The sequence below is a fragment of the Berghia stephanieae genome, chromosome 6 (genome assembly GCF_034508935.2).
Source record: "Berghia stephanieae isolate SIO BIC M18660-M18661 chromosome 6, UCSD_Bste_1.3, whole genome shotgun sequence".
Lineage (NCBI taxonomy): Eukaryota > Metazoa > Mollusca > Gastropoda > Nudibranchia > Aeolidiidae > Berghia > Berghia stephanieae.
In genome coordinates this window covers 12895513-12912202 of record NC_088365.1, presented here as the reverse complement: position 1 = coordinate 12912202, position 16690 = coordinate 12895513, and the positions used below count along the sequence as shown (strand labels likewise).

Genomic DNA, 16690 nt, shown 5'->3' with positions numbered 1-16690 from the left:
AACCTGACAGTATAGGAGGTGGGCGCCAGTGGGGAGTGAACCTGGGGCTATGCAAAAGGATATCAGTGGGAAATAAACATGGGACGAAAGGGAGATGGATACCATTGAAAGTTGAAGCCGGATATGAGAGTTTGGTACCAGAGGATAATGAACCTGACACTATAGGAGGTGGGCCCAGTGGGGAGTGAACCTGGGACTACGTAAAAAGGATATCAGTGGGAAATAAACCTGGGACTAAAGAGAGATGGATTACCATTGAAAGTTGAAGCCGGATATGAGAGTTTGGTACCAGAGGAGAATGAACCTGACACTAAAGGAGGTGGGCGCTAGTGGGGAGTGAACCTGGGACTATGCAAAAACTATATCAGAGGGAAATAAACCTGGGACTAAAGGGAGATGGATACAATTGAAACTTGAAGCCGGATATGAGAGTTTGGTACGAGAGGAGAATGAACATGACATTTTAGTAGGTGGGCGCCAGTGGGGAGTGAACCTGGGACTATGTAAAAGGATATCAGTGGGAAATAAATCTGGGACTAAAGGGATGAGGGGTAAGGAGGTGGGGGGTGGTTTTTCTTTTTAAGAAATAATCAAAGCCCCCCCCCCCCCCCCCCCCCACCCCTCACCAAAAAATGTCAGAAAAGATATTGCGAGTTTTCGGCCGGTCGCACACACAAAATTTAATTATTTAATTTTTTTTTTTTTAACAATATTTTTAGAGTTTTGCTAGGTTAACCGTGTATTCATTTATAGAACTGCTTCTATATGTTGTTGATTTTTGTTTGTTTTTGTTTTTTGTTTGTTTTGTTTTTTTTGTTGTTTTTTTTTTTTGTTTTTTTTTTTTTTTTTTTTTTTTTTTTTTGCTTTTAACAAAATATATATTTATTTCTCTTTTATTTATTGGTTTGTTTTTGTTTTTTTTTTAATTTTTAAAAAATTAGCTTGATATAGAACAATATCCACTAAATGTGCTCAAAGCGCTTTACAAGGGTTCCATGGTCAACAGCAACATTTAACATGTAGGACGGGACATGACGCCTGTTAGGCGATATTACAATTTTTCGGACAAAGACAACGCTGTTAACGGCCAGGTACACATTTTACACCTGAGTACGATGAGAGAATGTGAGTAAAGAACATTCTCCAAGGACTCAACTATGCGCCGAGCACGAAGCTCGAACCCAGGACATTCCGATCCGAAAGCGAGTGTATACCACTAGACCACATAACTAATAGAGCATTTAAAACAATAAAACTTAACAGTAATTATCTCAAGGTTTTGTTCTCGTTGCTTTTACATAATATCTCTGAATAATAATATAGGTACGGAGAGAAAATTATAAACTGATGACAAGGGAAGGAAAATGTGTGTGTGTGTGGGGGGGGGGGGGGGGGGAAGGGGTAACCCACAAACGACCAAGGTGTTTAGCGCAGGGAGTCCACGATACGAGATCAAAGAAAAAAAAAGCCGACGCCCTTGGATGGTGTTATTAAAACTATCCTATTGTCTTCCTTTTTACCGACACTGATGTGACCTAATTGTGTTGCAAGCGCCGTAAAACCCTTTACAAACAAACGCTTTGTATTCGTCGCTCTACTGCATTGTACTCAAGGGTGTGTATTTTTTACGAAACCCGCCGGAACACGACGAATCCCGACAAAGTTGTGGGAAGTAAGTAGCAGTAGGGAGTGAACCTGGAACTCAGGGAAGTGTACACCATTGGGGAGTGAATCTGAGACTAAGGTTATCGGTGGGTTTAGGCGGGTTTCGTAAAAAAGCAATCAGTGCTTTTTTACAAAACCCGCCGAAACCTTGCAAAGTTATGGGAAGTAGACAACTGTAGGGAGTGAACCTGAGACTCAGGGAAGTGTACACGAGTCGGGAGTGAACCTGAGACTATGGTTATCGGCGGGTTTCGTAAAAAAGCAATCAGTGCTACGAAACCCGCCGAAACCTGACGAAAAACGATGAAACCTGACAATATCCGACAAAGTTATGGGAACTAGGCAACAGTGGGGGGTGAACCTGGGAATCAGGGTGGTGTACACCAGTGGGGAGTGAACATGGGAATATGTAAAAAGGATATCAGTGGGGAATACACCTGGGACGAAAGGGAGATTGATACCCTTGAAAGTTGAAGCCGGATATATGGGAGTTGAGTACCAGAAGAGAATGAACCTGGCACTATAGGAGATGTTCGCCAGTGGGGAGTGAACCTGAGACTGAGGGAAGTGCGCACCAATTGGGAGTTAACCTGGAACTGTGGGAGATGGATACCTGTGGGTATCCGAGCCGAACTAAAGGAATTCGGTACCAGAGGAGAGTGAACCTGACACTATAGGAGGTGGGCGCCAGTGGGGAGTGAACCTGGGACTCAAGGAATTGCACACCGGTGGGGAGTTAACCTGGGAGTATGTAAAAAGGATATCAGTGGGAAATAAACCTGGGACTAAAGGGAGATGAATACCATTGAAAGTTGAAGCCGGATATGAGAGTTTGGTACCAGAAGAGAATGAACCTGACAGTATAGGAGGTGGGCGCCATTGGGTAGTGAACCTGGGACTATGAAAAATGATATCAGAGGGAAATAAACCTGGGACTAAAGGGAGATGAATACCATTGAAAGTTGAAGCCGGATATGAGAGTTTGGTACCAGAGGAGAATGAACCTGACAGTATAGGAGGTGAGCGCCAGTGGGGAGTGAACCTGGGACTATGTAAAAAGGATAGCAGTGGGAAATAAACCTGGGACTAAAGGGAGATGGATACCATTGAAAGTTGAAGCCGGATATGGGAGTTTGGTACCAGAGGAGAATGAACCTGACACTATAGGAGGTGGGCGCCCGTGGGGAGTGAACCTGGGACTATGTAAAAAGGATATCAGTGGGAAATAAATCTGGGACTAAAGGAGGGAGGGGGGAGGGGGAGGGGGAGGAGGTGGTTCTTTTTAAGATATTAATCACAGCCCCCCCCCCCCCCTCACCAAAGAATGTCAGAAATGAGATTGCAAGTTATCGGCCGGTCGCCCACACAAAATTTAATTAATTAATTTTTTTAAAACAAATTTTTTAGAGTTTTGCTAGGTTAACCGTGTATTCATTTATAGAACTGCTTCTATATGTTGTGGATTTTTGTTTGGTTTGTTTTTGTTTGTTTTTTAATTTAAAAAATAATTAGCTTGATATAGAGCAATATCCACTAAATGTGCTCAAAGCGTTTTACAAGGGGTCCATGGTCAACAGCAACATTTAACATGTAGGACGGGACATGACGCCTGTTAGGCGATATTACAATTTTTGGGACAAAGACAACGCTGTCAACGGCCAGGTACTCGTTTTACACCTGAATACGGTGAGAGAATGAGTAAAGAGCACTCTCCAAGGACTCAACTATGCACCGAGCGCGAAGCTCGAACCCTGGACCTTCCGATCCGAAAGCAAATGTCATACCACTAGGCACCACATAGCCTCGCAGCTAACATACCCCCCCCCCCCCCCCCCCCCCCCCCCCCCCCCACCAAATTTATTTTGTACTCTTTTTTTTTTTGTAATTCAATTTTGGCAAGATAGACCATGATTTTGGCCTCTCGAGAAAAGCCGTGTTTTCATTTATGCAATTGTCGGCGGCTTTTTTTCTGTTTTGATCTCGTGTCATTGTCTCCCTTGCACCCAACATCTCGGCATGCATTGTTATCTAATATTAAATGACACAAGAATGCCACGCCCCCGATCGCCGATCGCCTCGAAAAATATTCAGCAAGCCGGGCTTTGCGAGTGACCGACCGACCGGTTTGGTGAGAGCTTATTGTCTATCATCACGGCTAATCTCTTTGACTCTTAAAAATGTTGAAAACAAAAGAGTGAAAGTTAATCCAATCTGAATAAGATGTCGGCTTGTCTCAAAGCTGCTTTTGCCAGTCAAAATCTATACAGGGCTGCCATTTGTTTGTTTTATTCAGTCAAATTGCTCACCCTATGGTGGACTAAGACCAATGTTTACAATAATTGGTTTGTGTTTACCATAAATATGTGTAAAATGTTGCAATACTGGATAGGAAACTCAACTTCGGTTAATCGCAACATTTTCGCTGATCCCAAGGTATTGCGATCATTCGGAGTGGACTTTATTATTATTATTATTATTATTATTATTATTATATTATTATTATTATTATTATTATTATTATTATTAAGAAGAAGAAAAAGAAGAAGAAGAAGAAGAAGAAGAAGAAGAAGAAGAAGAAGAAGAAGAAGAAGAAGAAGAAGAAGAAGAAGAAGAAGAGAAGAAGGAGGAGGAGGAGAAGAAGCAGGAGGAGGAAAGAGGAGAAGAAGAAGAACAACAACAATAACAACAACAGCAACAAAAGAAAATGAAACAGATGAGTAGAAATAAATAATCTGGATTATTGGGGGGGGGGGGGGATATTATTTATACTCACTCCATAAATAGATAATACTTATACAGGGCTAAATATTTACATATATACAAAATTATAACATAGTATTCATACATAGGAGAAAAGAAGACATTGAAACAAAAAAGGGGGACAATCAAATTATTAGAAAGATAGGTATTGTGATAAGCAGTATGTATTTAGGTAGACATGTTGATAGATAGATAGATAGATAGATAGATAGATAGATAGATAGATAGATAGATAGACAGATAGATAGATAGAAGATAAATAAATAAATAAATAGATAGATGGATGGACATTATTACATTTGATTCAACTCACATTATGGCCATTCTTGTGTCGTTTGTTTTCTTTCCTTTCCAATTCCACGGGCTGTTTTCTTTTTCTACTTGAAAACGTGTCTTGAAGGTCATCATGTCTGACGCTGGCATCCTTCACTGATGACGGTTCGGCCATTGTAGATGTGATTGGCAGATTCTTGCTGTTGCTGAAACGGTTGGATGATGATGAAGGGATTTTTGACAACAAACACAAATCTATTGTTCAAAATCCAGAAAATAGTCACGTCACATACACCAATGAATGAATCAATAAATCACACAATTAAGTCAATATCCAATAGCCAAGTTATGACCTAAAAGTAAAGCCAATCGCTATTTTGCTCCAATGAATTTGAATAAATTGTAGATAAATGTTATAGTAAAACTTGTCACTGGTTTTAAATGATATCGAATACGACAGAACTTAGAAAATGCAAATGTGGCTTTGAGTAAACTCTGGTTGAAAAATAAAGTCTGACTATTCTGATATGTCCACCTGGTTTTGCGTGTCCTGTCCGTAGCTTATGATTGGCGGTCAGTCCTCTGATTGACCAATCATATATCAGTTACGTGGCCGGTCCGTCATCTTCTGAAATGACCACCTTGTTTTTGACCACCTTACTTTTGACCACCTTGTTTTTGACCATTGTCCTGTCTGTAGCTGTTGACAATTACTTTACATAACCTCGTCTTAATCTCACCAAATCCCACCCACCCACCCACCCCAACCCTTTCTTTTATCTCTCGGTATTTTTGTTTCTAACTTTCAATTAGAAGACTATAATTTTTTTAATGAAGATGGTTATTAAAAAAAAAAACTTGCGCTTTTATATCGAGTTCAATATCCACTAAACGTGCTCAAAGCGCTTTACAAACTTTGTGCGTATTTAATTTGTGTCAAATAAGATTTGACAGGATTTGCCGTGCTCAATGCGTATGTATGCTTCATTTATTCTATGCATTTAGTAATTAAATTATTAATGCATTTATTTATTTACATGTTCATTTTTTTCATTTATCAATTTTCTTTATCATTCATTAATTCATTTATTTAGCATTTTATTTATTTCTCTATTTGGGTATATTTATTGTAAGCTACGTAATTAATTGTGTTATTTTTATCATTTGTGTTCAATCTTGTATAGAGTCTACTCATAAAAATATAAATAATGAGACATAGAGTTTAAGCATAGTTGAAGAAAACAGTTTTCATAAAGAAGTGCGGCTATGTGGTATTGTGGTATGACACTCGCTTTCGGATCGGAAGGTCCGGGGTTCGAGCCTCGCTCGACGTATAGTTGAGTCATTGGAAAAGACTTTTTACTCATATTCTCTCACCGTTTTCAGGTGTAAAATGAGTACCTGACCGTTAACAGCATTGTCTCTGTCCGAAAAAATTGTAATATTTCCTAACAGGCGTCTTGTTTCGTTCTACATGTTTCCTGTTGCTATTTTGTCAGGGACCCCTTGTAAAGTGCTTTGAGCACATTTAGTGGATATTGCGCTATATAAAAGCTCATAAGTAGGGAGTGGAGAGGTGTTATTTCAAGTTATCCAAATTGAAGTAGTGAAGTGTTTGATACCATTAAATCAAATATTAGCGGAACAAATCATTTCATTATTAACAGACTATAGTCTATTTTAAGAAAATGAAAGTCATGTTATAATGCATCAAGATATGAAGTGAGTAGAAAAGTGCCAGAAGACAATAGAGAATAAAAAATTTTTTTCGCGGCGGTGGTGGGGTTTGAACCTGCGACCTTATTGGTACGACAACTCCGCCTGGCAGGTGAGAGCGTGGCTCTACCGTGTGAGCTATCCACGAACACAAAAATATTCGTTTCAAACCCAAAGTCATTTCTAGATCCCTCTCTCACCCACTACTTGAGATCGCCGATTCGTTCACCACCATCGCGAAGTAATTTTGACCAGCAGTTAAGCTTAATAGCCAATATTCTCATCACAAACATATAACATAGAAACGATTGAGACATGGAGTATGCTCCGGTGTATGGGGTGAATTTTTAATTCAGAAAAGTGAGTGGAGCAGGCACTTATGTTGGTAACAACAAGATATGAAGTGAGTAGAAAAGTGCCAGAAGACAATAGAGAATAAAAAATTTTTTTCCGCGGCGGTGGTGGGGTTTGAACCTGCGACCTTATTGGTACGACAACTCCGCCTGGCAGGTGAGAGCGTGGCTCGCTTTCGGATCGGAAGGTCCTGGGTTCGAGCCTCGCTCGGCGCATAGTTGAGTCCTTGGAGAAGGCTCTTTACTCACATTCTCTCACCTTACTCAGGTGTAAAATGAGTACCTGGCCGTTAACAGCGTTGTCTCTGTCCGGAAAAAAAAATGTAACATCGCCTAACAGGCGTCATGTCCCGTCCTAAATGTTAAGTGTTGCTGTTGGCCAAGGACCATTTGTAAAGCGCCTTGAGCACATTTATTGGATATTGCGCTATATAAAAGCTCAATTTATTTATTTAATTTAATAACAATATGATTGTCCGCCAATGCTACGATCGGTGTCTTATTACAAGTATCAAAACTCCTCAGTTTAACTATCATTGACGGCCAAAGTTTTTTTTTTAAAAAGAAGAAAATATAGATCTTTTATACAGTGCAATATCCACTAAATGTGCTCAAAGCGTTTTACACGGGGTCCCAGGCCAAAAGCAACATTTAACATGTAAGACGGGACATGACGCCTGTTAGGCGATATTACATTTTTTTCGGACAGAGACAACGCTGTTAACGGCCAGGTACTCATTCGACACCTGAGTACGGTGAGAGAATGTGAGTAAAGAGCCTTCCTTCTCCAAGGACTCAACTATGAGCCGAGCGAGGCTCGAACCCAGGACCTTCCGATCCGAAAGCGAGTGTTGTCATTCCACAAGACCACATATCCACATAGTTTAAGACCCGTGCCACAAGCACTACTATAAAAACACCACATTGTCAATATAATTGACTGCCATTGTTTAAAACCCGTGCCACAAGCACTACTATAAAAACACCAAGTTGTCAATATAATTGACTGCCATTGTTTAAAACCCGTGTCAGGTAGCCTGTCTAATGTTATCGGTTTGTGAGAATTAGACGTTTATTCAATCTTAGGCTTTCGACAATAAATCACACAATTTGATGACGACATACATGAAAGTGGGAATAAAATGGTAAATGGAACCAAAAAAAACACAAAAAAAAAACAAAACTGATACCATTAATAACCACCAAAAATAAAATAAATAATAATAATAATAATAATAAGAAGAAGAAGAAGAAGAAGAAGAAGAAGAAGAAGAAGAAGAAGAAGAAGAAGAAGAAGAAGACAATTAATATCTTTGATTCCGATACATCAATGGCTGTCCCGTCAACAATGGCCCACACTCCAGTCTATTGTGTCCGTGGGTTTTGTTTTTGTTTTTGTTTCCTGTCGATGGTGGTCGAGTGGCCAGCTTGTCTGTAGGCGTTCTATGGAATATCATGACAATATTCAAGGTTCCAAATGTGGAATAAAAAAGGTTAATTGTTTGGCAGTAAATAAATAAAGAATAAAATTATATTCCCTTTATCCGTCCTAGTGGGGAAATTTGTTTCTAGGGTCTATTCCAAGGGAAGACTGGAATAACCCAGGCGTCAGCCGCAGCGCCGCAAATTGAGCTAGGGCGAGGTGACTTATAGTACAGAACATTATTTTTTTAAATTGAGCTTTTATATAGCACAATATCCATTAAAAGTGCTCAAAGCGCTTTACAAGGGGTCCCTGGCCAACAGCAACATTTAACATGTAGGACGGTACATGACGCCAACAACAAAGACCTGAGTGTTGTCATCTTCGTTTTACCTTTTTGCTAATAAATAGAGGTGCCTAAATGAGTCAATAAAATGGAGATAAAGATAAAGGGAGTAAATCTGACTCATGAATGAACAACACAAAACAAACGACGTTTCGGCCCTTGGCCTTTTTCAAGTAAACACAGAATACATATATATTTATATTATTATTTAAAATATTTACCACAATGTTTGGGGCAGTCTACATCAATGTTTCAGGCTTAATTTGCCATCTTCAGGACTGAGTTGTTTTGTTGACAGTCAACAAAACAACTCAGTCCTGAAGATGGCAAATTAAGCCTGAAACATTGATGTAGACTGCCCCAAACATTGTGGTAAATATTTTAAATAATAATTCGCTCCATTACTACATGTCGAGCACTTTTCGTACCATATTTGTATCAAACACGATTCAATATATATTTATATTAGATTGTCATAATAATATAGACGAAAATTTGTAAATATGTGTGTGTGTGAGTGTGTGTGTGTGTGTGCATTGAAAGAGAGAGAGAGAGAGAGAGAGAGAGAGAGAGAGAGAGAGAGAGAGAAAGACAATGAGATGACGTAATGATATCAAAACTATATATATCTCAAGTTTAAGATAGGGGGATGGGGGATGGGGGGAGGGGGGGGGGGTTATTGAAGAATACTCGACAGCAATAGTATTATTAGTTTATTAGTGTTATTATTTACTCCTTTTATCTTTATATCTATTTGCTACCTGTTTCAGTCTCCTGATCAAAGACTGTTTAATTATAACACGAGCCCAATCATAATGGTAATGTACTTACAGGTAACAATCTCAAAATATCCGCCACCCGGATATAAAGTACCAACTCACAAAACTTTGTGTTACCTTGAACATTTAAAGTTGTATGGGTATATAATTTAGTGAGAAGAAATCACTAACACGCTGTCTAAAAACAATAGCAAAGAGCTGAGTGACGTCAATTCGTTCCTTCTATAAACGATAAAGATTACACACAGTTTTGTGTGTTGGTAAGTTCAAATATGGCTGGCGGATGTTGCAAGTATATTTCTTAAATGTATCGCATCAATGGGATTAGTATGTCAGTGTTGTCGCTATTAACTATCTATGAGTTGTTTTTTCTAATAGGCTTCAACAGTCGTGACGTCACTTCCCTCGTAATGACGCATAGTAACTTAGTAACTGGTTCTAAACTGTCGGAACAATGACGGGCGCCCTTATGAAATACTTCTCCGACGAGCATAAAAGTGTACTAAAAGGAGAAAAACATAACTCTGATCGTGTTTGATTTTTATACATTCTGATTACACGACATGTGAAAAGGTTCTAGCCAGCAGGATAAAAAGTAACTATTTTCTTTGTTAAGAACCAAGCTGCTGGTTGTTGGGCGGACGTGACATCAGACTATTGAATCCTGTCAGGTGTTACTCGAGAACCTGGTCGGTTATAGCGTTGTCTCTCATCATCATCATCATCGTCGTCGTCGTCGTCATCATCACCATCATTATCATCATCATCACCATCATTATCATCATCATCATCATCATCATCATCATCATCATCATCATCACCATCATCATCATCATCATCATCATCATCATCATCATCATCATCATCATAATCACCGCAATCATCATTTTCATCATCATCATTGTCATCATCATCACCATCATAAAATCATCATCATCATGATCATCATCATCATTATTATTATCATTATTATTATCGTCATCATCATCATCATCATCATCATCATTATACATATCATAACCCATTATCACAAGGAAACAAAAACAAAACAAAACCCACGGACACAATAGACTGGGTTGTGGGCCATTGTTGACGGGACAGCCATCGATGTATGGGAATCAAAGATATTAATTGTTTTCTTGTTTTGCTCACCAATGTACAACCAACCGATAAAATTAGAAACCTGACACGGGTTTTAAACAATGGCAGTCAATTATATTGACAACTCGGTGTTTTTATAGTAGTGCTTGTGGCACGAGTCTTAAACTATGGGGCTATGTGGTCTTGTCGTCTGACAACACTTGCTTTCTGATCGGAAGGTCCTGGGTTCGAGCCTCGCTCGGCGCATAGTTGAGTCCTAGGAGAAGGCTCTTTATTCACATTATCTCACAGTACTCCGGTCTAAAATGAGTACCTAGCCGTTAACAACGTTTTCTCTGTCCGAAAATATTGTAATATCGCCTAACAGGTATCATGTCCCGTCTTACATGTTAAATGTTGCTTTTGGCCTGGGACCCCTTGTAAAGCGCTTTGAACACATTTAGTGAATATTGCGCTATAAAATAGCTCTTTTTTTCTTTTTTTTTTTTAAACATAACTTTGGTCGTCAATGATAGTTAAGCTGTGGAATTTCAATACAACCTGTAGTAAGACACCGATCGTAGCATTGACGACATTGTTATTCTTTGATGTTATTCTTTCGTTTTCTTAAAATAGACTAAAATCAATGGGAGCGATCTATATTACAGTTCCATGTGCTCGAGGGCATTGGTCACATTGCAAAATGTGCTCAAAGTGACCCATATAGTGAAAAGTGTTCACAGCTTTAGAAATATCTAACATCACGATTGGTCATTTTGTTCAGTTTGACACATGTCTATGTTTACAACTTTCATAAACAAAGCAGCGTGTTTATATTTTAAAAGAAATATCCAATCGTTGGACAGCAACAAATGATTGATGACTTTGTTGGACGAAAACCTGAGTCCCTGGTTCACTCCTTGGATGCTTATAACAGACGATCTTCCTCTGACTTTTGTTCTAGGTGACTTTGAAGGCGTTTTGGATCTCTAGTTAGGACAGTGTGAATTGACATGGGTTGATTATCTTTAAATTTATTGTGTCCTTCTTCTTCTTCTTCTTCTAGGTTCCATGCCTTGTCCAGGCTTCGGATACTGCATGAATTATCTCTCTCCATTCCTCCCTGTCTCTTGCCTTTTCAAACAGCTCTTGGATTGTTAGGCTGGTGAAGCCCTTCAGTTGGTCTATGAGTGTTTTTCTTTGTCTCCCCCGGGCGCGTTTACCAGATATTTTTCCACAACTTGCCAGGTATTCATTCTTATCTTTCCTTACTATGTGTCCGAAAAAGGATAGTTGTCGATCCACTATTAAGGGCATTAGTTTCCTTTGTTGGTATGTTTGTTTTAGCACTTCTTCGTTCGTTTTGCGTGCAGTATACGATATTCTCTGCATCCTTCTCAAGCACCACATTTCAAAAGCTTCAATGTTCTTTTGTGTTTCTGCATTTGTAGTCCAGCTTTCGCATCCGTATAACAAGATTGGCCACACGTAGCACTTCAAGACTCGGAATCTAATCCCGAACGACATCTGTTTGTTTTTCAAAATGTTTCCCAGGTCCATGAAGGCCTGTTTGGCTTGAGCTATTCTTGCTCGTATGTCTCGGTTACATCTTCCATCTGTTGTCACTATTGAACCTAGGTATTTAAAACTTTCTACGTTAGTAAGTTGCTCGCCGTGAATCGTTATATTGCAGGTGTTGTTGTTTTCGGGGTTTTTCTGTATTACCATGCATTCCGTTTTGGTGATATTCACTTCAATTCCCTTGGCTTCACTATCTACTACCAAATTGTGTCCAGACGAGGTTAAAAAAAATAGGTATTCCTGTTTATATTAGCCTGTTTAATTTAATCTCTTATATCCACAGAGTCTCCAGCTTGCCACTGGGATTTGAATGGTTTGGGGTCATTTATTTTTGCATTTTTCCTACAGTGTTTTGTTGCATTTTCTTTTGTAGGGTGTCGTATGTTCAAGACAGTCAGTGCGTGAGCTTCTGTGAAATATAATTTTAGTTGTGGTTAATGCCCAGGCCCTGTATTTGTACATAGGCACTGATTTTATGAGGGTTAGGTACAATTGGATTTGAGTATACATTATCTGGGATGATCGAAGGAAAGAGAGCTAGAGGAAGACAAAGAATGACTTATTTAAATAACCTAATAATGGCCAAATGTGATTTTAAAAGCAACACAGATTTCATGCGCACCGCAGAGGATCGTGATTCGTGGAGACAGCTGACAGGCAACGTGCTCAAGAGCACAAGATGATGATACATTATCATTTTATATTATATAATTCATATGTTTGATCACATGGTTAATGTGACCGTCGATATATTTTTCCTCTTTCTATGTCTTACTTGTCTACAATCAATGATCCGACATCTTTCACGGCCCTCAGCCACCGACCTTCCTTGATAGTTCTGTAACTGTCACACGTTTAGTCAGCAATTAATGGACAGTTCTGTTTTGTCAAGATGATAGTTATTTAAATCGATCAATCTTTGAAGGGCGAGTTTTTATGGCCAAATATTTAGATATTATTATTATCATCATCATTATAATTATTATTAATATTAATTATTATTATTATTATTATTATTATTATTATTATTATTATTATTATTATTATTATTATTATTATTATTATTATTATTATTATTATTATTATTATTATTATTATTATTATTATTATTATTATTATTATTATTATTATTATTTTCATTATTATTATCATTAATATTATTATTATTATTATTATTATTATTATTATTATTATTATTATTATTATTATTATTATTTTCATCATCATCATCATCATCATCATCATCATCATCATCATTATCATCATCTTCACCATCATCATCATCATCATTATCATCATCATCATCATCATCATCATCATCATCATCATCTTCATCATTATCATCACCATCATCATCACCATCATCATCATCATCATCATCATCATCGTCATCATCATCATCATCATCTTCATCACCATCATCATCATCATCATCATCATCATCATCATCATCATCATCATCATCATCATCATCTTTATCATCATCTTCATCATTATCATCATCATCATCATCATTATCATCATCATCATCATCATCATCATCATCATCATCATCATCATCATCATCATCTTTATCATCATTTTCATCATTATTATTTGCTTTGCTTTATCATTGATTTTATTTTGAATTGTTGATTGAACGAATATTATTTTAAATCTAGGACCAGTCAATTCGATTACTTCATTTGTGTGCCAGGTCTTGGTTTATGAGACCTAGATAGCTCAGTCCTGATTTGTCATAATCTAAAAACAACAACATGAAAGCAGAGCAAATCGAGAACAGTCTGTTGTCACGAATTGCAACAGCACGGTGATGAATTCGAACAACCGGATGTCTGAATTGGAACAAATAAATGGTGATTTAGTGACAAACGTTTTCAAGATCTATTATAATAAATTAATTAAGAAAAGAGACGTTTAATACACTTCTTTTTCTTTCTCTTTTTTTATTTATTTATTTTAAAAAAATTTTTTTTGTTTTGTTCCTAATGATTGACGTCCGTATATCTTTTTAATGAGAAAAATAATTTTTAATTATGCGAACTTATATTGCTAATTCGACTGCAAGGTGCCTCGAATTCGAGAGAATTATTTGTGTGTGTGTGTGTGTGTTTGTGTGTGTGTGTGTGTGTGTGTGTGTTCTGTCATTTTTATCCGAAAATAGAAGAAATGGTTATGTTGATGCGACAGAATGCCAAGGACACAAAATAAAGAAAGGGATGTAAACAGTACAATTACGAAAGCCTCTGAAAGTAATTTCAGAATTGCTTCCCTTGAAACTTGAAAAAATAAGCAATGCTTGCACTGCATGTTAGAGAATATTGTGTTTTGGATGGCAAGCATAGCATTTTTTTTAAACGTATGTCACTTAAACAAAAAATGGATTTGATTTTATTTCTTTTCTTTTCTCTGTTTGCCATATCTTCAAATAAGGGAGGGGGGGGGGGGGGGGGGGGGAGAGAGCTGGGGAGGCGGGGCTGGGGAGGCGGGGCTGGGGAGGCGGGGCTGCGGGGGCGGGGCCGGGGAGGAGGGGCTGCGGGGGCGGGGGAGGGCTGGGGAGGGGTGGGGCGGATGGGGGGGGGGCCGAGTGGTTAAGGCATTGCACTGCCATCCGGAAAGTTCCAGGTTCCAACCCGCTTCATGCACTTTCTCTTTTACCTTGGACATCATGGGTGACTCCTGTTGAGATCAGACAAAATGTTTGATGGATTTTCTATATTCCTTCACGAGCGCTATCGTATGATGCCGTGGCGGAAGAGCAGCAATTATATCTTCAAATTACCTATGTGAAAAAAAGTCGATAGAAACGTAGCCATCGTTAAGGTATAGATAGAATGCGCTTGGCCAAGGAGTTCACAACATTGCCATCCGGAAGTATAACGGACCAACACACAAACTCTGTGTAACCATGAACTTTAATAGTCTGATTAATACAGTTTAGTGAGAACAACTCACAAACGCGGATGGCAAAAACAATAACAAAGGCCTGAGTGACGTCATCTGCATACTATCTATAGCCTGACACTGAAACCCAAAAAGACTGGCATTTTGACGTCATTATTTGGATTTTGCACCGCCTAGTGAGTTGTCGTTAGGAGAGCTCAAGGAAACAAGTGGTTTCATTGGTTGAACTATTGAATTCAACTCACGATTTGTTTTCTTTTGTGGCCAAAGACTGGCATTTTCACGTCATTTTTTTGGTCAGTCTCAGGCAAAAGATAGTATGCGCTTGGCTAAGAATCTAATAACATTGCCATCCGGAAGTATAACGGACCAACACACAAAACTGTGTGTATCCATGAACGTTTATAGTCGGGTTAATACAGTTCAGTGAGCATTACTCATAAACGCGGATGGCAAAAAACAATAACAAAGACCTGAGTGACGTCATCTTCGGACTATCTATAAGATAAATATGGCTACGATAGAAACCCCTAACCAAACTATAAAAGAATCAGAAAGAAAAATGCTGAACAAAAGAATTAAAAAATGACAAAAAATCAATGAACATTTAGGACGCGAGACGACGCTGAATAGGTGATATTACGGCCATTTTCTCTTGAGTGGGCTGAGATAATTTGACTGAAACTGCTTTTCAAAGATGCAACGTTTCGCAGCCCCGAGTGAGACTCGAACCAGAGACCTACAAATCCGAAGGCGAGTGTCATACCACAAGACCGCAAAGCCGGACGGCAGACAAATTAACACTTATTGCTTTTGTTTTTTGTTTGTTTTTAAGTGTTTTACGGCGCTTGTAACACATTTAGGTCATATCAGCGCCAGTGAAAAGAAGAAAATTGGATAGTGAAAAGATTTTAGATGTACAATTAAGAGGAATTGAGGAAAAAGTAAGACAAAGGGAAATTGTGCAAACAGAGAACAGATGTAGATTCCAAGAGCACACTATAAGTGTACTTGGTTTGAGATCACCTAAATGTTTCACCCAGACACCAGCATAAGACCCCACTGAGAGGAATACACTCAAATGCTTACATTATACATTCAAAATAACAATACATAACAGTGAGATGATTTATAAGGGAAAAAACATCATCTCCTAAAACAATAACTGTTTCCCTCCCAGCCAAATCGACGGCCAGGCCCAGGGCAAAACCAAGTAATCTCATTCCAAGACAAAGACAGAAAGCAAATTGGATAGACACAGTAAGTACCCCCCCCCCCCCCTGCCCACTATGGGAGGTAAGGAACCCCATCCAGTTTTAGCCTAAACTCTCAAGAGAATGTGAGAGATCAATAAAATCAAGATACTTGCTCATGGCAGTTGGAGATGTAAATTGAGCTTTTAAAAGATATAAGAACATTTATTTAGTGCATTTCCACTGATAAAGCACTCGCTTTCGGATCAGAAGGTCCTGGAATCGAGCCTCGAGCTCGACGCATAGTTGAGTCCTTGGAAAATGCTCTTTACTCACTTTCTCTCACCGTACCTGGGCGTTAACAGCGTTGTCTTTGTCCGAAAAATTGTAATTTCGCCTAACAGGCGTAATGTCCCGTCTTAAATGTTAAATGTTGCTGTTGACCTGGGACCCCTTGTAATGCGCTTTGAGCACATTTAGTGGATATTGCGCTATATAAAGCTCAATTATTTTTTTTATGCCATTCAAATTGTTTCATTTATTCCCCTGTAATTCACAAGGAATCATATTTCTACTCTATGCAGTACCATTCGGTTGTTAGGCGTCCTTTTCGTACT

The 16690-nt window shown here is 38.6% G+C and overlaps 1 protein-coding gene across 1 annotated transcript in view; it reads left to right on the top strand.

Moving 5' to 3' along the window:
* The window catches only part of LOC144975774 (uncharacterized), a 23763-nt gene that overhangs the window by 972 nt on the left and 6101 nt on the right, over positions 1-16690 (top strand). The gene's annotated exons all lie outside the window — the stretch shown is intronic.